We start from the raw sequence: 22,139 nt of genomic DNA, 5'->3' as shown, positions 1-22,139 counted from the left end.
CCCAGAATGAAATCATAATCTCTCTAGAATGGTTTGAAACCTGTCCCAGAAATCTGCCACTAGATTTTGACAGGGAGGGAGTCAGGGTTAAGTAACGATGATATTGAGAGAAGCTGGCATGTCTGGGTTGTGGGAATTGAGAGAAAAGAAATCAATGATAAAATCATATGGCCAGAGAGGCAGAAGGACATGGGGTTTCCTCATTGCCATATCTTTATGTCAAGAGCCTGAAGAATGTAGGAGGATACTGCTGTATTCTTCTGAGCTAATCAAAAGCAGCAGCTAATACATACTGGAAGCTCTGTTAAATGGCAGGGAAGAAGGTGGCGGTTGGAGAGTTTATATTGCATGTAAGATATGTCTAAGTATTGTGGAGGAGAGAGAGAGAAACCTGAAAGAGTTTTTCCTTTACCGAGTTTATATATATTTATGTATATATTGAAATACATATATATTGCAATATTGACATTCAATATTATATTAATTTCAGGTGTACAGCATGGTGGTTAGACATTGACATAATTTAGAAAGTTATTCTTCCAATAACTCTAGTACCCACCTGGCACTATACATAGTTATAACAATATTATTGACTTTATTCCCTATGTTGTACTTCACATCCTTGTGACTGTTTTGTAACTATCGATTTGTACTTCTTAATCCCTTCACCTTTTTTACCCAGTCCCCAACCTCCCTCCCACCTGGCAATTATCACTTTGTTTTCTACATCCATGAGTCTGTTTCTGTTTTCTGTGCTTGCTTGCTTTATTCTTTAGATTCCACATGTAAATGAGATCATACAATGTGTCTTTCTCTGTCTGACTTATTTCACTTAGTATAACATTTTCGAGGTTCATTCAATTCATGTTGTTACAAATGGCAAGATTTCATTATTTTTTATGGCTGACTAGTATTCCTTTGTATGTATGTACCACATCCTCTCTATCCAGTCATCCACTGAAGGACGTCCTGGTTGTCTCCACACCTTGGCTACTGCAAACAATGCCGCAGTGAACATAGGGATGTGTACATTCATTTGAATTAGTGTTTTGGATTTCTTTGGAAAAATACCCAGAAGTAGAACTACTGGGTCATAGGTAGTTTGAATTTTAATTTTTTGAGGAACCTCTGTACTGTCCTCCACAGCACCAGTCTGCAATCCCACCAACAGTGCACAAGCATTCCCTTTCTCCACATTCTCACCAACACCCATTGTTTATTGGTGATAGCCATTCCGACAGGTGTTAGGTGATATCCCATTGTGGCCTTAACTTGAATTTCCCTGATGACCAGTGATGTTAAGCACCTCTTCATATATCCATTGGCCATCTGCATGTCATCTTTGGAGAAATGCCTATTCTCACTGATTTTAAATTTGTAAGGGATAGTAAATGTTTGCACATAGAGGCCTCAGTTTCCTCTTAGAGCACAGACCCTTAATCCAAGTATTCTCAGATTCGGAATTGAAAAATTAGTTACTATGTCAGGGATCTTTTTTGTTTTTCTCTTTTATTTCATGTAATTAAATGGCTTCTGACCTTGTCTTTTTTGGTTGCCTTCATAAAATTATCATTTCTATCTTTTAGCTGCCTTCTTCCATTATGGAATGAAATTTTTATTGTGCTAAGTCATTAGGGAATAAACCAATTGAGGACTAAGAAAATAAGTTTGTCATATAGTTGAGGATTTTATGACATATTCCTCAAATGTTTTGACTAATTTTGAATGAAAATATTTCTAAGATGTGCCCTTTTAAACAGAGAGTTTTTGTCTTGATTTGATCCTTTCTTGATCCAGGTTCATGATTAGGAATGTCAGTATTTTGTGCTGTGGATAAATGTGGTTTTGAGCTTGAAGCTGAATGACTTAGTTTGTCCCTACAGTCATGTGCCACTTAATGGTGGGGATTATGTTCTAAGAAATGCATCATTAGGTGATTTTGTCATTGTGCGAACATCCTAAAGTGCACTTACACAAACCTGGTGGTATAGCCTACTACACACCTAGGCTATATGGTATAGCCTATTGCTCCTAGGCTATAAACCTGTATGGCATGTTACATTTAATCTCAAAATGACGTGAGATTAAATCAAGCACAAGAGATGCACTAAACACAAGATGAGCCTGCTGTCCGTGTAACACGACATACTGTTGTACATACAACGTTTTTTTTTATAAGTAGAAAGAGTACACTCTAAAGTAATTATAAAAACTATAGTATACTAAATACATGACTCAGTAACATAGACGTTTATCATTATAAAGTATTACGTATTGTACATAATTGTATGTGCTATACTTTTATATAACTGGCAACACAGTAAGTTTGTTTACACCAACATCACGACAAATACGTAATATGTTGCACTAAAATCTTATAATAGCTATGATGTTACTAGGCAATTGGGATTACTGTTATATATGTTGTCCATTGTTGAACAAACTTTTATTATGCAGCTCGTGACTGTATATAGCTCTGTACCCTTCTCCCCAGGGACCCTTTAACCGCCTTGTTGGCAGGCTTTTGAGTGAATGCATGTGTCCTTAGGTGCTCCTCACTTTCAATTTCTCCCCTGCCTTCAAGGCCTGTTTATGAGCTGGTGACTCCTCGTTGGCTTAGACTTTAGAATGCATTTCTTTTCTTCCTCTCTTGTACCTCTCTTTAGAATGCTTTCTTCTGTTCCAATGTCTGCCACTTGCAACCTTGCTGCCTACCTTGTCATCTTTTCCAATCTCTGCTCCTGCTTCCAGTTTCTGTTGCTGCCTTTCTCCTCATCTTTTCCTTCTCCTTTCTCTTTTCCTTTGTGCTCATAGACATTGTCAGCAAATCAGAGGAAGGCTTTTCTTACAAACAGCCATGTGATCAGCTTGCAGTTCTTTATAGCACTTTTGGCTGTTCTTGTTGTCGAGTGTTCAGGGGCTAACTCTGAACCTTAAATACTCTAAGAAAAAGATGCTTCTGAATTTGAAGCCAAGGATGTGCCAGGAGACTTATCTCTATAGAAATGAAGTTTTACTCTTTCTCTCATGAAGTATAGTGACCCATAATATCTGTTTTAAATAAGGTAGAATAATTTAGTATTTATTATCCTCCTTGAATGGTTCCTATTATTTGTTTGGTTTCCCAGGATACAACAGCTTATGGAATTAGTATTCTCAAATGTTCAAGGTCCAGAGAAAATGCCAACTCTGTTATGAAACCTTCCTTAACCCTTATAGTACCTATTTGGACTCTTGTCATAGCATTTATTCACCTGGCCTTGCAGTGTGCAAGTTCCTCTCTTACCAGATTAGAGCCTCTTTGAAGTAGAGGAGGGAGTGAGAATCTATTCATGTCACTTTTGTATTTTTCTCTTTACTACTACTTTTAAAACAGTACCTTGTATAAAATGTTCTGTTGAACTGAATAGCCCACTGTCTCTCCCAGGTCTCTTGTATAGCTTGTGACTGATGCTAGTTGAGGGTCCCTCTCACGTGTGTCATCTTGCACTTGTTCACAATGAAACTGCCAAGTCTGCTTAAATTCCCAAGTTTTTCCTATAGTCTTTCCCCAAAGAGTCTGGCTCTTTGCTGCTTGGGGGAATTCTGTCAAACAGAAACCAGGTAAAGTTATTGTGTTTGTCCTCCTCCAGAGCCTTTTTAAAGGTATAAATAAGTATAAAGTTTCTTACAATTCTCTGTCCTTAGAGAGAAACGCTTATTTGTTCCTCATATCTTTTTTTTTTTGTCTCTGAGCCACTTCATTCCCTATAATAAAAAAGCCTTATTATTTTTAAACAACTTTATTGAGATATAATTCACATATAATTGTGAATTATATGTATGAATCCAATGTTTTCAGTATATTCACGGAGTTGTGCAAACCATTACCATAACCTAATTTTAGAATATTTTCATTATCCCAAGAAGAAATCTCATTAGCAGTCACTCTTCATTTCCCTAGCTCCCAGTCCTAGGTAACCATGAATCTACTTTCTGCCCCTATAGATTTGCTTATGCCGGACGTTTCTTTATAAATTTGCTATATATCTTCTTTTGTAACTGGCTACTTTCACTTGATACTACTGATTTTAAAAAATACTTTTATATTTATCACTTTTCCACAGAACAGATGTGGTCTTATAACTCTCATAAGTCCTTCCGTGGCCTGGTTTTATTGAATTTGTGATATTTGGTTAAGTTCCAGAATATACGGTCACACATCAAATAACATCGGCTGCTGATGGTACTGAAAATGGCCCTGTTTGAGAGCCAAGAAAATTTTGCCCAAGATTTAGTTATCATTATATTTCATAAAGCGAATCTAAACTATTGCTATGGTCAAATGAATTAAGGTATAATAGGATTCCATGATTTTTGCATTGACCCATCTTCTAATGGGTTGTTTGAGGCTTTGGGTTGTGTAGTTCCTGAGAATCATAAAGCATTGGAGCTCAAAACAACTCAGCAGCCATTAGCCCAGACTCTCTTCCTCTAAGTCCTATTTTACAGCTCTCAGAATGTTAGCTTGTTTAAAGTCAAATAGCCAATTAATAGTACCAGTTATAGCAAAGTTAGAACCAGTGTGTCTCCATTACTAATCCCAGGTTCTTTCCTTTTACTTCTTGCTACTGTTTTTAGCCTGAGCTGTCTAGAAACCAGAGCCTGAGGTAGGAATTAAGTGAAGCTTTATTTGGAAGTACAATCCCAGAAGAGTGAGTGAAGGAAAAGAGATGAGAAGCAAGAAGGTATGAGAAACAAAGTAAGGTGTTTGTTTTACTATGCTGGCAATTGTGTCGTGATGAGCCTTAGAGAGGTTCAGCTGATTGTTCAGCAACTGCATGTGCTTGACCACATGTGATATCTCTAGACAGAATAGATGAACAATTCATGGGAACAGAGAGGGAGAGGGCATTTATCTGTTTGGCCCCTTTTTGCCTACAGTTTCCCATTATCAAAGATCACTCTGTGGAGAGTTAACTCATAGTACCGAGTTGTGTGATCCTATTTCGTCGATAGCCACTTGGAAAGCCAGATTTCATGCGCTGGTGTAGGATTTCATCCAAGTTTGGAAATGGTGGGAAAATCCAGAAACTTGGGCTATATGGCTAATTAGCAGTCAATGGGAAGGGTTTTTCCCTCACCCACAGTTCCGTGGTTGGCCTCAGGGACAATGAGACAGTGGTATGGAGGGGATTTGAGGGAGCATGTAAGCTATATTTGATAGCAAGCTAGCATCCTTCCTAGCTCAAGTTTCTGAAGTCTTTTATAAGGATGATGGCACTTTCAACTAATGTACTTAAAGAACTTACTTAAATTGACTAACTATTCGAACAAGATATTTTTTCACATGACTGTAGTTGATATGCTTCAAAATACTGAATATTTAGAAACCTGTAACTAAGACCCTTTGGCTAGAAAACTTGTTCTTTTGACTTCCTCTCTTCTCTACGATAAAGAAAACCCTGGAGAGGCTTCCCAGAATTATAATTGCTCAGTACCTAGCTTTCTGTGCATGTTGCCCCACATGGAGAGATTTCCTCTGCCATTTCAATTCTTATTCTTCTCTCAAGATGGACTAACTCCAGTCTATACTGAGAAATTTCCTGCACTGACCTCTTAAGAGTTTACTTTCAATATCTTTACCCTACTCTCTTTCATTTATGTATTACTTCAAGATTATTCTTTCCTGATTTGATAATATGCTAGTTTTCCTCCTAGATGTCTTAGCTTTTTGTAAATCCTCCACTGCCTAGAATTATAAATACTCGTTGACTGTCTCAACATGGGCTAGAGTATTTGATCTAGTCCAAGTTGTCCAGTAGAAGTTGGACAGAGGACAAAGAGATAATTAAGTCTTTAAGCTTTTCAGTAAATACAGTGGCCCTTAACAAGGATTTTGGGGACGCTGATCCTCTACACAGTCAAAAATCTATGTATAAACTTTGACTCCCCAGAAACTTTACTGCTAATTGCCTACTGTTGACCAGAAGCCTTACTGATAACATAAGCATTCAATTAACCCATATTTTTAATGTTATATGTATTATATACTGTATTCTTATAATAAAGTAAGCTTGAGAAAAGAAAATCATAAGGAAGAAAAATATTTTTACAATATTTATTGTAAATCCATGGACAAGTCCATGGACAAGTGGACCTCCACACTTCAAAACTCTATTGTTCAAGGTTAACCGTAATTGCGAATGAAAAATTGTAAGTGAGTTTGGGAAAGTTTGAAGATGAGAGATAATCATATGTTAATGAATAAAGGAGGTAGTTATTTCAGCGTGGGAAGAAATGGTAAGAAATACCAGGATATTGAGGCCAAAAATGGCAGTTAAATAATAACTGTGGTGTAGTAGATGAAGAAGATCACACAAAGAAAAGGAGGTTTGTAACAATGACATTTGCAGAATTATAGAATGTCAGAGCTGGAGGAGGTTTTACAAATAATTCAGTTCAATCTACTTCATACAAGTGAAGAAACCGAAGTGGCTGAAAGAGGTTAAGTGATGTGAGGCCAAACAACAGGATCAGATCCAAAATTTGAATGGTGGTCTTCAATTCCAGATGATCGTTCCACACCTACTTTGTGCCAAAAACTACCACATCTACTATAAGAATATTTCCTACTTTTCCTGAGAAGATTCTACAGAGTTGTTTTTACTATTTGGTGTTTTTTTCCTACTGCGATATTTGGTAAAATTAAAGGTATTTGAGTTTTTATTTATTTTTATTTTTTTAAAATAAGTTTATTGGGATAACATTGATTAATACAATTGTATAATTTTCAAGTGTATATTATAATTTGACATCTGTACATTCTATTGTGTGCTTACCCCCAAAGTCCAGTTTCCTTCAGCTACCGTATATTTGATCCCCTTTACCCACTTCACTCTCCCTCTCCCCCTCTGTATTTAACCCCCTTTACTCCATCTAACTCCCCTACCCTGTGCCCTCTGGTAACCACTAGTCTATAGTCCATGAGTCTCTGTTTGTCCTGTTCATTTGTTGCTTTTAGGTTTATATCACACATATAAGTGATATCGTATGATTTTCAACTTTTTTCTGCCTGACTTATTTCACTTAGCATGATTTTTATTTATTTATTTTTAATGTTTCAAAGTGCAATGGGTATTAAAGCTTAGAATGGGTGTCATGACTTTACATTGCCAGTGTAGTGTCATTTAAAGGGCTTCAACAAGAAAAGCAAACCATCTTAGCAGCTGAGGGTAGTGTTAATAGTTTAATAAAAGCATTTTAATGGTTGCTTTTAACCACTATCTAAACCCAAATCAGGTCCTAAAAAGACTTCAGTGTTTGTCTTGGAATTAAACAATTGCTCTTGTATATGATCCTTCTGCAGGGCTACTATAACCTATAGGGTGACAAACACACCAAGTCCAGTTCAAACAAAGCGAAATGCTTCCCACTCCCTGCCTTTATTCAAGCTATCTTACCTCTGCTTCTCTTCACAAGGCTTTGTGAGAGGAGCTTGGACCAATTTGCAGACTCCATTTTCATGCAGTTCACAAACTATGTAATCCTAGGAAACAACTCAACATTTTTGGAAGCAGATCCTTTGTATCTTTCATCTTCGTGATTCTGGGATTATCTGTATGAAAACTGACATGGCACAATTTTATCCTAAAGAGTTTGGATCTGATTAAAATATGCATAGGCTCTAATTTTTAAAAATATATTCAGTTCTATATATAGTTAAGGTTAATTCTATTTTCTGGAGGACAGCTCCTATGGAAATAGCACTGAGTTGATGGTCATAATATATTAAACAAATAATTCTTTGTATTAGATTAAGACTCAGTTTCAATAATGAGGATGTTACTTTGTCATTTATGTTTAATTAGTTTATGTATATTTGAAGAGGGTCTTGGAAAAATCTGGCAGATTTTTCTAAAAGTTACACTGTTTTGGATTTTTGTGGTTGTAATGAATTGTTCCAGATGGTGTTAGGGAGCAGACAATTGGAGGGAAGGTAATAGGATGGAGGCTGTTCCTACACCCTTATTCTTTCTTCCCTCACTGCCTCATTTCTACCTGAGGGCTAATAATTAGGAAAATGAGATAACATTAAAGCAATATTGTTTTTCATAGCATTAATAACTGTTAGTCCTTTATTATAACTACCAGAGGTCTTGTGTTTTTCAAGTAGTGAGTAATGGTATACAGATTGTATCTTAAGGGGTTGAGCACAAGAAGGTAAACAACTGCCTATGGGTATGCCACCCTAAACAAGCCCAATCCCATCTGATCTCAGAAGCTAAGCAGGGTCGGCTTGGTTAGTACTTGGATGGGAGACCACCTAGGAAGACCAGGTGCTGTAGGTGTAAAAAATAAAAATAAGGGATTGTAAACTGACAGGGTCCTTGCAATCTGTGAAGTCAACCAAGGGTTGCCTAATCTAAAAAAAAAAAATGTAAACAACCATATACATTTGTCATAGGACTGTTATTTATTAAACACAATTTTAATTTTAATAGTAATATTAACAGAATCAGTGCTTGCAGTTTGCCATTTGTTTCACATATGTGATGACATTTAATCTTGACTACAATTCTGTGAAATAGGAATTATTATTAATTTCATTTTGTGGGTCATTGACTTGCCCAGTGCCCCTTCCCATCCTGTACGCTTTCCTAAACTATTTTATCTGTGCTCATGGATTCAGTTATCACCTATAAAACTACTAACTCTATAAAATTTATATCACTAACCCTGAGCTACAGATTTTTAAATCCAATGATCTTTTCGGCTGCTCCATTTGGATATCTCAGGAATACCTCAAATTCAGCAAATCCAAAACTAAACTCTTGGCCTTCCCTATCAAACCTGGTCTTCTTTACATATTTTCCTTATAGTGAATGACATTGCCATCCATCCATCCATCCATCCATTTAATTGTACAAAACCAGAAACATAAGTCTTGCCTTTAACCTGTCCTTTCCCTTGCCCCATACCTAAAATGTCACAGAGTCTTCTTTATTTTACTACTGCATAGTTCTTAGTTTAGCCTATTTCTCTCCATCTCCACTGCCACCACTCCAGTCCAAGCTCTCCAGCATCATCTCTGTATTCTACTCCAGTAGCCTCCTACTGGTCACCTCCTACTGGGCTTTTTGCTCACCCATAATACAAACTCCACACAACAAACAGAATGATTGTTGCAAAACACAAATCTCAAGATATCCTACGCACCCTTACCCTGCTTGAAACTCTAATGAGTTTTACTTCAGGAACTTCTCATTCCTCTTTAAATAAAGACCAAATCTTTACCATGGCTGGCAAGGGCTTGTGGTCTAGTCCCTGCTTCCCTTCCATCTTCATCTTTTGCCAGTTTCCCCCCATTCTCTGAGCTTTGTAATATGTCACATTCCCTCCTTCCACAGAACTTTGCACATGCTTCCCCTTTGTTTCGAATTGTCTTCCTGCTGCCTCTAACCTAGTTTCCTCCTATTCTAATTGATCTCAGCTTCTTTAGGGAAACCTTCTCTGAATCCTAATCCACAACAGAACTACTCTCCCTTATCATTTACTTCTCCTTACACACTTAGCATGGTCGTGATTATTTGTGTGGCATTTAAAAATTTATATTGATCATTGTCACAAGACCATAAGCTCCATGATGTCAGGGGCTATGTCTAGTTTTATATCCTGTTATATCCTCATCATCTAAGATCATGCCCAGCATATGGAAGTCCCTCAGTGTGTATTTATGAATGAGTGAACAAATGAATTCAGTATTCTCTAAGGCCCTTTCTGGTTCTAAAATTCTAGAATTCCTTAAGGGACAGAGAAGTGTACCACTAGATAAGTACTGGGTGAAATATAAGTGTTCACTATGTGTAAGAAATGGTGGCAGCGTCTTTTGTTGAGATTGAAAGTGATCTGTGAGAGTAGGGCTTCCAAAAGATTATTTGAAAGGCTTTCTCATCTCTAATATCCTTCCTAGGCTCTGTCTCAGGATGGTGTGTGAACAACATGATTCAGGAAATGGAGAGAAATGTTGTATTAAAAGAAGTGACGATAAAGGCAATGGCATTCAAGTAGCAACAAGTATACCTAGCACACAGCTTTTGGATCCTAATCCCTTTCTCCAGTAAAAAGAACTAAAGAGAAGTGGCTGATTCTAGGACTGGGGCAGGAAATATATGATATCAGCTGGGAGCATCTTGTGGTGCCAGAAAGTAAGAAAGTGCACAAAAGGAATACAATAGTAGGATATGTTAAAGGAACACAGGAGTCAGCTGAATGAGTTCTCAGTGGTCAAAGCTGGAAAATTTTGAGTAACAAAATAAAATAGTATTGTATTATAACCCAAAGTATAAAATAAATATATACATGAGTCTATTCTGATATAAACAAATGATTGAACAAATTAATAAATGAGAGAGAATAGAAAAATCTATAACAAAAGGGACGAACAGACAAATCTCCCATGGAGAATTCCAAAATAATTTAGCTATTTTGCCCTCAAGGAGGGCAAAATCTCCAGTCCTTAACTGTGCACTGTGTGGTGACTTCTTTACAGCATGGAAGGGGGTGAGGAAAGTAACCTACAGTGGAGAAACCCTGACAAACACTGCCTTCTCCAGGTGATGAAGATTAATGTCAACAGTGACAAATAATGTTCATAATATGCACTCTTGATATAAGAAGGGTACTTTATATAAAATAGCACAATAACTTAGGTAGTCTGCTGCCTGATAAAACTCACATTGCAGTTGGGAGTTATAGCTCTAGGTGGTCTCTATTTAGTAAATCTGATAGAGAAATAATAAGCAAATACATAGCTTTGGTAGAGCACATATGGAAATGGAAGAACATGAAAGCAGGGTGATCTATCTCAGGAACCTGGCTGACTCGATGTACACGTTGGACAAGTTTCAAAACCAGTATTTCATGTCTTGGCAACATTTCAGAAGAAGGTGCACCTTGACACTAGCTATATCACTAGGAAATTTCTTTCCTCAAAGAGATGGCCTAAAGTACTCACCAAGTGTGATGCTCATGTCAAATTCACCTGACTTAAAAAATATCTGAGAATTACGGTGATGATAACACTGGACTCTGACATATAGTTTCCTTTGTTTGGTATTTGTAAAAATGATATCCATTATTTTAGGCCTCAAGAGTACTTTTTAAGTCTTGCCCTACATTCCTTGGGACTGCAATTTTCTCTTCTGGCTTCCTTAAATCACTGGCACAAGACAAACAAGAAGACAGTTATGGTGCTTATAAAGAACTTGGAAAGCCATACCAGATATACATTGTTAGAATCTTCATTTATTTTTTAGATATGTGCTTATGTTGTAAGCTGATTTCTATAATACACCTCAGCCTCATTTCTATTATAGAAGTACTATCAGTTATGAATAGAGCATACTAATAAAAGGACTTATATATAAAAAAAAAAAAAGAATGGCACTTTACCTCTGTGGTCTTCCTCTCAAAACTCGTAATTTCAATATAATCATAGGAAGCCTCAGACAAATTGCTACTGAAAGACATTCTACAAAATACTTGATCAATATTCCTCAAAACTGTCAAGATCATAAAAAAAAAGAAAATCTCAAAAACAGTCATAGCCAAGAGGAGCCTAAGGAGACATGGCTACAAAATGTAAAGTGGTAACTTGGATGGAATCCTAGAACAGAAAATGGACATTAGGTTAAAATTAAAAAAGAATTTGTACGAAGTATAGTTTTTAGTTTAAAATAATATATCAATGTTGGTTTGTTAATGGTGACAAATGTACCATATTAATGTAAAATATTAATAACAGGAGAAGAAACTGGGTGTGGGATACAGGTACTATCTTTGCAAATTTCTGTATCTTTAAAACTGTTCTAAAATTTTTAAAAATTACTTAAATAATTATTTAAAAGGTGGCTGAATATATAAACTAATTAGGAAATGAAGGATAGAGAAGAGTTAAAGAAGATTTTAGACTTTCATGGTCAATGAGAACTAGTCAATTTAGGATCTAATTGCTCTGTGGTTTTATGCCCATTTGGTATAGATTTGGGGAAAATTTTTGTAAACTCAAGGAAAAAAAGAAAAATACTCTAGTCATACAACTCAAGTATAGCTTCATAATTTTTTTGTTTCCAATATTTTGAGTTTCTTTCACTTGAACTAAAACATTCTAAAAATTTACTCCCTTTTTGGCACACTGCCGAAGGTGAGAAGGAACCATTGATGTGCAAACTAGAATAGCTGGTATTCCAGACTAAGGAAATAAGTTTTGCATTAACAATTCATAGATGTGGTTTTCGTGGAAGACATGGTATACATTAATCTTCTGCTGGTGTTTCTAAATTTGACTTTTAAAAAATTCCATTCACTCAACCAAAATTTATTTTGTGTTCGTGTACAGGTGAGGAAGGTGATTTGTAGACTGATCCTGTCCACGAGGAGTTTGTCGTTTAGTACTAGAGATAATACATGTTTATAAACAGCTATACCATGAAGTAGAGGATTATGACTTTACACTAGAGGCGTTGATAAAGTCCTGTCCACGATGACTATTGCAAGAGAGTACTCCAAACTGAAGGATTCTGGGAAGGCTTTGTGAAGGAAATAGTGGGGTGACTTGATCTTAAAAAATTGCAAACTCCTCTAAGTCAGGAGTTAGGTATTATTTATGTACCTATAGCACAGAGTAAGCAATAAATAACATTTGTTGAATGCCTGAAGGATTTTTAAATACAGAGATGGGAAGAAGGGAAGACATTCTAGTCCTACCAGTGGCTTATCATGTGATATAAAACTAATGTTTATATCTATCTTTTTTTGCCTGGTCGATTCTTTAGTTGATAAAATAGTTCATTTGATTCTGTCATTTTTCCATTTCTGCATCTTGACAAGTACATTATTTATAAATATAGTATTTACAAAAGTTTTTACAGTGACTTTCTAATGGCTAGACTGTGAAATGGAGGAGCAAAGCCAGTTCTTTATTCATTAAGAGTACTCTATTATTTTATGAGCCCACTGTCCTCCTTGGGATTTATTCAGGCTAATTTTACTTTCGTTTGCCTTTCTCCATTGGGCAACTTTAAGGCTTGTGGAAATCTCTAACAGATGGTGGTACAGATCTAGGGAGAAGAAATAAAACTCAAACAAGTCATCTACTTCTTAACAACTCTGGTCAGGGGTCTAGTGAGAGTGGTTAAAACGATATCTAAAATAAATATTGCATATCATCTGTGGATTTCAGTTCCATGGATTCTCTCCCACATTTCTATGGATTATTAAAAGGTGGCTTATAGCACATTTCAGCCATTTTTGAGGGTTTTCCTTTCAGTTGCACTGTTATAATGGTTTTTTGATGACCCAGTTTTTAACTTACAAGTAGTAGCAATAATTCATGCTGCCTTTTCTCCAAGAACTACAAAGTGCCTTGGCAGTGGATTTTGGGGATATAGTTACAGTAAAAACTAGTATAGATATGACATCAAAACCACAAGTGACAAAAAAAAATAGATACAATAGATTTCATCAAAATAAACTTTTGTGCTATAAACGATACCATCAAGAAAATGAAAAGATAACCCACCCACATAATGGGAGAAAATATTTGCAAATCATGTAACTGATAAGAGATTTGTATCCAGAAAATATAAAGAACTCTTACAATTCAAAAAGATAATCCAATAAAAATGTGCAGAGAGGTCGAATAGACATTTCTCCAATATACTAAATATACTGAATATACTAAACCTGAATTGTACACTTAAAATAGTGAATTTTATAATGTGTAAATGGCCAAAAAACATGAAGAGATGCTCAGTTCTTAGGGATATTAAAATCAAATCAAAGCCACAATGAGATACTACTTCACACCTACTAGGATGATTATAATACAAAAAATAGACAATACAAGTCTTGTAAGGATGTGGAAAAACTCAAACCCTCATATACTGTTGGTGAGAATATAAAATGGTGCAATCACTTTAGAAAATAATCTGGCAGTTCCTGAAAAAGTTAAATATATAGAAAGTTAACATATGACCCAACAATAGCACCCAAGAGAAATGAAAACACGTCCATACGTAAACTTGTTCACAAAAGTTCATGGAAGCTTTACTCATAATAACCCAAAGGTGGAGACATCCCAAATATCTATCAACTGAGAAATGAATAAACAAAATATGGTATAGCCCTATAATAGAATATTACGTGGCAATAAAAAAGAAATTATTGATATATCCTGCAGCATGGATGAACCTTAAAAACATGTAAAGTGAAAGATGTCAGACCCAAAAGGCCACATGTTGTATGATTCTATTTATATGAAATGCCTAGAATTGGCAAATCCATTGAGATAGAAAGATTAGTAGATTAGTGATTGCCAAGGACTGGAAGGGGGTTAAGGTTGGTAATTGGGAGGAATGGGAATTAACCTGTTAATAGATACGGGGTTTCTTTTAGGGGAGGTAAAAAAAATGTTCTAAAATTAGATTTTGGTGATGGTTGCACAACCCTGTGAATATACTAAAACCTCTGAATTGTACACTTAAAATAGTGAATTTTATAATGCGTGAAGTATATCTCGGAAGTTGTCCTCACAGTAAAGATAGGGTACTGGCATGCTAGTAATATCTAAATGTTTTAAGAATGGTTCCAACTGATACTGGTGTAGAAAAGTTGCAAGATAATCTTTTCCTGGACTGCATGAATGCTTTAGTTCTTGATATTTTGGAATTAAGAAAAATTGAATTTGGCTAACCTTAACACAACTTTTAAATGTATTAAATTTATACGTTGTGTTATTTCCAAGAATTTGCAAACACTAAAAATGTGGAAAGGTTAGGAACTGCTTAGAAAAATTGTGGTGACCGCTGCTATTCTTAGAAATGTATTTATACCAGCATTGTATTCCAGTTCCAGAGCCAATAGAATCTATGTTAACGTAAGCTCACAAACACCAGGTAAGCTGCTAGGAAGGAAAGTTGGAAAATAGAATTAATATTTGCCTCTTGAGCCAGTACTTTTGTGTGTGGCCCGTTGTACTTTTCTATTTGCCTTAAATTGGCTTTGGTAATTAGATGCTGAATTAACCTTAAAGACATAGATGAAAATGTATACTACTGGAAATGTCCTTGGAGCAGTAAAGCATTTTCCATCATTTGTCTTCAAAAATTATTTTTGCCAAATGTGTGATTTGTCTGCTTCCTTTCTTAATGTACTGTATTAATACATCTGTAGTTATTTATAACTTTCTTCCCTTTTTATTTTCTTTGACTTCTTTCCTGCTTGGGCTCTATTCAGAGCTAAATTAAAGATGCCCAAATCTTGTCCTTTCAAGGAACATTTAAGAAGGGAAGAACAAGATACTACTCTCTTTTCTTTAATGAAAGGAGCACCCAGTTCATTCATGCAGGGTTTATTGAGCGCCTACTCTGTGCAAAGCATTGGGTTTTTCTGAATTGATCAAGGAAATTACTGCAAAGCTGAGCTCTGAAGTACAATTTAATATAACATTACAGTGCTATGAATAACAATAGTAGCAAAAAGACTATACCTTTGTAGGTAAGGAGAAATAGAATACCCCCATTAAAATCTCTGTGACAGTGACAAATGGCAACAGATCATTCAATTCCTGATCATGAGCTAAAGAATGGCCGTATTTCCCAGTGGTGAGGTAGTAGTGCTTTGACCTGATGTTAAAGCCAGCTGTTCTCATATTCAGGATATAACAGCATTGAAATCACATATCAAATATTTTGGGTAACAAATACAACCTTTCCCCTTTCTACTCTTCTCCTTCTGCCCTTCCTTGCACTCCAAATGCCTTTCCTAACCATTTCTATCTCCATTTTGTTTCTTCTGCTTTCATCTTACTGTCTGTTAAAGAATAGTCTTTATTACTATTTTTACTGTCACTGATATTTCTGAACAAATCATCCAGTCTTTCATGTCGAGCTTAAAGGACATATATACGTATATATACAAATATGCACACAGGCACTGTCAGCTTTTACTTCCACTTTCCCATTCCCTGTTTGCCATTTTAAATTGTTTTAACTATGGTCAATGTGGGTTGAACAGCCTTTTGGTATGAATCATTTAAGCATAGTCAGAATACAAGATACACTAGACGGGAAAGTGAATCTGTCATAACTTATTAGCCATTTCTCTGCTTAGAAAAGACAGCATGACAGGAAAATGAGTCCTTGCCATAAAAGCCGTATCCCGAAATCTAAGGTTAAATTGAAAAATACCTAGGAAAAATGATAGAATTTGTTAATTTTTCAATAACGTCACTTGTAATTAGTTTGGGCGAGAACGAATGACTTCCTGGACACATCTGTCGAAGTAATCCAGGAGAGACTGAACTCTTCCTAACAGAATTTTGTTAATTGTTGGGTCAGACTGTGCTTTAAACTGGGTTGGATTTTAGGCTATGTTTTTCCCATGACCCAGTAAATGTAGGTTTTGCAAGAAAGTCAGAGTAGTTCTAAATAAAATAAAGGAATTTTATTTTTCTTTCCAAATATGAGTTGTGTGTTAACATATGTGTCACAGTTATATTTAGGAGTCAGTCAGAGGAAGTATAGTCATAACGGAGTCTGAGACAGAATATTCAAAGACATGGGCGATGAACATAGGGCACGTGCTATTGGGAAGCCAAGGGAGCAAGAGTCTTTTTTTTAACTGTAGTTGTTAATGTTGAATGATACCTAACAGGGAAAATGATGATTGACACGTGCCTGTTAAATTAACAACAAGGAGGTCATTAATGATTTTTGGCAGAAACTTTTAGTGACCTAGTGGGGCAGGGGTCCATTAAAATGGATGTGTGAATGGAAGCCAGGAAGAAGATGAAGATGCTGATTAGTACTGTTTCTACCACCATTATACTAGAAGCCCATGCAGAAAACAAAACAAAAAAATATAAGGCTTAGAAAGAAACAAAAGAAAATGTCATTACTTATAGATGATATTATTAATATCTTCTACTTGAAAAATGCAAGAGAATCTACAAACTCCTGGGTACAAGAATATATAAAAATCAGAATTTAATTTATGTTCTACATGCTTGACATGTATTATCTAATCAAATGTGATGATCATCCCCATTTTATTGATGAGGAAATTGTGGTACAGAGAGGTTAAGTGACTAGCACAGTCACACAACCACATGAGTACAAGGATTTGAGCCAAGGCAGTCCAGCTATAAAGTCCCACACTCTTAACCACTGCTGTCCGTTATCTTCAAAGACAGGGACAAGTAATTTAGAAAAGGACACAGCATACAAGTATGGGTTTGGGGTTTGGGAGTTTTCTGGGTTTTTAAATTTAAAAATAGGAAAATGTTGAGCAAATGTATGAGTGATGGGGAGGAGTGGAACTAATTCATGAAACTTAGTTCCGGAGGAGATAGAACAATGAGCTTAGTCTTAGTCAGGAGAAAGGACCCCTCTTTCTCTCACTCCAGTTCAAGGGTTTTTATGTCTGAGATAAACCACAGGGTTTGGAGTAAGGCATTTTGAGTGTTGTTCTAATCCCGTTGACAAGTGCTTTCTGACTGCTTGTTATAGGCAATGCTGTATTAGGAGCTATGTCTTTAATTTTTGTGACATGTGACGCAGTTTCTCTGGCCAGAGGCTTCTCTTAGGTCAGCAAACATTTCTCACTTAGTTCATCCAAGCAGTGCCTTTAGAGGGGGGTAACTACGGGGAAGGTCTGTGAGGAGCATGCATATGACAGTTTTGAGTCATTCTATTTAGTTGGCTTTAGGACAAAATAAAAGCTTCTGAGCTGATGAATAAAAAGTACCTGACTGACATCACCTTCTAGAGATGCCTCAGAATAGCACAGGGCTGCTCATGTTTTATGATATGTAAACAGAAAATAGAGATTTTAAAAAATAGGATCAACATTGTTCAATTGGCAGTTGATTCAAAGAAAAATACAGTCAGACATGAACCTTTAACAGTGAAGCATCCACATCATGACACATCGCTGACAGTGTAGATTCAAAAGTGTCTCCAAATTCTCTTACGTCTGTAGTACACTAACACTAATAGGCAGATAATAATCAGCAATCTTTGGACAAGAAAATCAAACATTCTTTAGGAGATAAAATGCATTTTGACACCTTCAAATGCCAGAAGAATTTGGCAAAAGACATTCTAGCAAATGCCAAAGTCGTAGTCAGCCAGGATACTGTGTGTTTGGCTCACAGCCAGTCAAGCACATGCAGAGTTGGAGGGGTTGCTACTTTACGCCATCATTGTAGCACTTGAGATAATGTTCCAGGTGTACAAGTATTCAAAATTTGAATTCGGACCAAGCTTTAAGTGGTATACAACCTGTTCCAAGGTTGACTTTATTGCCTAGTGATTGTAGATTCTTTAAGAGTCTCTAAAGCCTCTTGTTAGCATGACATGGCAAAACAACAAAAATTTTAAACCACATATTCATGTTGTGTGTCCTCCAGGTATGGGTATCATATCTTGTAACTCTGCCAGCCTGGAGTCAACTGCAATAGCATGGTTGCAGGCTCTTTGGGCCTTGGACCAAAGTCTAAACTAGTTGCGTATGCTGGGAGGAATTCAGCCATTCTAGATGTAGGACAGGCTCTTCCGCAAATATGGACATGGACAAGAGGAAGATTCTAACAAGAATCAGCAGTATTTTGATAAGTCAACAGAAATGAGGGTGCTAGGAGTAACTAACATTCAGTATTTCAGGCAATCAGCTTCAAGGGCCTGAAAAACTAATATGGGATGGATACAGAAGGGGACAGAGTAGAAATACAGTTCTCTAACTGGGATACAGAGAAAATGGACTCCTGGTTACAAGCTACCAGTTGCTAGGTTAGAGCTAGACTGAGCCTGATATAGAACTCATCAGTATTGGACTAGGGTTCCTTATACCCCTCCTTCCCCCACAGCCTCCAAGTTTCAGACTATCCCAAAATCTGGAGAAAGAACTAAATTTGAAAGTAGCTAAAGTTACTGACAATTTGGTGTGGAGATTGGAGGGACAGGGAACAAGGCAAGCCCTATTTACCCTGGCTCCAAATAGTGCTAAGTATTTTCAGAGATATAAAGGTACCCAAGCCTATGAACTCTCAAAGGAGGGTGAAAGGAAACTTTGCTTTCTCCCTATAATCCCTTACTGCAAAATTAACTGCTGCAGAAACAGGTGCTGATGCAGGTGGCAAATGAGAGGAATTTAACTCAGTTTACCAGTCCGTAAACTTGAGTGTAATCGAAGTGGGCCTTCAAGGAAAATATGGCCAGAGTAACAAAGCATATACGTAATCAGTCAAAGCACTCTTACTAGAAGGCCTGAAAAAAATAAATTATCTCGCGGAAAAGCAGGTTTGAATGAACAGTAGTCACCCCTGCTGTTTGTGGAGAGTTCGTGATTGGTGTTGTTTGTGATCAGTAACCTTGTTCTGATAAATCCTATTACTCTACTTTTCCAGTAGACCAGATTCAATTAGACACCTGCTTGAAAAGTATAGTTTTCATTGACTTTTGATGATCAAAATCAGGATCTTTTTCATGCCCAAACTATTGCCAAGGAAACAAGAATAACCATTCAAGTCTGCAGTCTGACTAAATTCCAGAACCACGAATGACTAGACAAACTCCTGGAATCTTTCTGACCACCAATATTAGATGTACTATCTGTGGCCTATTTTCTTCCTGTATGTTATATGTGCTGCATGGGAAAATTTATACTCTAGATCAAATGGATAAGAATGAATCATAATCACCATTGATTGAACACCTAGTAGACGTCATATACTATGTTAAGTCTCATGAATATGAATGATCTTATTTAATTCTTATAAATCTTTAGAGACAAACTATTTTCTCCCATACAATTGAGAAAATGTCTTAGATAAAATAACTTACTCAAAATTACTAAAAATTACTCAGAATTTGAACTCAAGGAGTTTGACTGCAATGCCTATGATTTTCATCATTATATTCTATTGCCTTTTCTCTTTCCACTTTTGAAATTAACTCAGAGCTAAAATCATTTTTTAAGTATTAGAGTTGTTTGTGTAGTTTTTTTAAGAGAAAAATCTTACAAAGCAAATGGAAATAATGGGATAATGAAAGCCTCAATTGAATATACACACTACAAATTATAATATATGAAATTATTAAGCATAGAGCTCATTTATGTTGTGTCAAGAAAGAGGCTTATATATGAGCTATCATTTGTAATATTTATTGAGATTCTTCTTAAAAGAGAATTTGTCTTTTATCATCAATTTGAAAAGCTTTAACAATCTATTTTCATTAGCCTACTGAAATATTAAAAAGCTTCCAAGGGACCTGGTCAGTATATGGCCTACTTCTGGCCCTATAATCTATAGAATATGACAGAGTAATCATTTGAGAAAAACAGAAGATGTTCATGTTGTTCGTTTCTGTAATGTTTTTTGAACATTTGGGTAATCTTAAAGTTAAGGCGGCAGATGAAGGTGAATGGTAATAAGGGAATGTCATAGAAATAGCCACCAAATACTGGAGTACATGAAATAGAACAAAAGAACCTTAACATTATCAATTTGGTTTTCATTTTTATAGAGAAACGATGGAATAGTTGTAATAGCCACAGTTTTTTTGTTTGTTTGTTTTTTCTGTGTAAGAGGTACCCTGGACAGAACTTTATATTTTTGTTCATTTCGAAGAATTCAAAGACAACCTTCATTGACCCTGCCTGGTATCATTGCTTTTGTCAGCCAAGGCAGATAGCTGAGCATACGCGCCCATCTACCAGGCAGGCAGGAGCCCAGAGCACGCCTTATGAGGGTTGTTGAACATGTGGGTGTTTAATCACTCTGCCAGGACTTCTGATTAGGACACTCAGTCAAACTAACAGCCCTCCTGCACGCTTCAGGGCTTCTCATTTCTTCCCTTATACTGGCATCTTTTGGAAAATTTGTAAGAATGCTTTATAAGAACCTTTAAAGGGACCTGCTAAAGTAAGAATCTTTTACCATTTTGAGAGGATAGATTTCTTCTCCTTACTTCATTTTAGACCATTTTTCTCTTCGCAGCCAGTCTCAGACTTTGCATTGCTTTGTTCAGTATCCCTCATCCAGCACTTCCCTCCAACTCCCTTCCATGTAACTTCAGATGTCACTGTGACAGAAGACAGCAGAATTTCTCTTGGACTCTCCGCGAGTCAAACCATGCCAGCCTTTCGTCACCCTCTTTCTTCACCATCTCTTTTTTTGGAGAAGGGAGTGGGATCGGTGGTCTCACTGAGCTTTGCTAACTGTCAAAGTTGCCTATGATTATGACACTTAACTAGGAAGATCTAGAAAGTGAAACAGGCTTGCTTTTTCCCAGCATAGGGTTTTGTTACCACAAACTTGAGAATGAAGCTACAGGGAGCGAGAAATTTCACTGAGCCAATCTGTGTTTGCTTTGTTCACCCAGGGCCCTGGTGTCATTAATGCATTAAGCAGTCCCACAAAGTAGTGCCAAAGTATAATATAAATTGTGGCGGTAACATAACACTAGATGTTTTCAGTTGCACCTTATACTGTTGCTCAAGGAGAAGTAAATATAAAAATAAACAAATTAATAGAGACAGAAGGAGGTGGCTTTGTGATTCTGCTCTTAAGACCCTGTGTTTGGGTGTAGGATTTGGTTATGCTCATCCTCTTACAGCACCGTTTTCCCCTGTCCCCCTCCCCTAGACCCCCAGTTCAACAAGAATTAATTTCATTTAATTAAATTATTCATATAACGATCACATGTGCTTATTCTCATTTAGCTCATCTAAAATTATGCAAGAAATTCTATTTGGGAAGTACACACTTAAACATCATCCATCATTTTTTGTTTGTTTGTTTTCGATGTTCAAGTCTCTCTGAGAGATCAGGCCACCAAAGGAAAGTGTTTCAGGACTCATTCATCCATTTATTCATTTATTAAAAAAACATTGGAGGCTATAGTTTGAAAAAAATGAATAAGATGTAGCCCACACCCTTGAAGAAGCTATAATTCCAGGAGCCTTTTCATTAATTAATTCATTTACTATTTACTTATTACGTCCTTTCGGTGTTCTCTATTGCAGAATTCTCTGGCTATGCATCAGAATTACCTGTGGTGCTTTTAGAATTTAGTGTAGCTCAGGCCCCACCCATA

General features: G+C 36.4%; 1 protein-coding gene and 1 pseudogene across 4 annotated transcripts in view; both read left to right on the top strand.

The window, feature by feature from the left end:
• FRMD5 (FERM domain containing 5) overlaps positions 1-22,139 on the top strand; it is a 247,329-nt gene that overhangs the window by 110,344 nt on the left and 114,846 nt on the right. The gene's annotated exons all lie outside the window — the stretch shown is intronic.
• LOC118600861 lies at positions 8,213-8,330 on the top strand (annotated as a pseudogene).

The sequence above is a fragment of the Rousettus aegyptiacus genome, unplaced genomic scaffold, assembly GCF_014176215.1.
Source record: "Rousettus aegyptiacus isolate mRouAeg1 unplaced genomic scaffold, mRouAeg1.p scaffold_m13_p_3, whole genome shotgun sequence".
NCBI classification, from domain to species: domain Eukaryota; kingdom Metazoa; phylum Chordata; class Mammalia; order Chiroptera; family Pteropodidae; genus Rousettus; species Rousettus aegyptiacus.
This window is presented reverse-complemented; position numbering and strand designations above follow the sequence as displayed.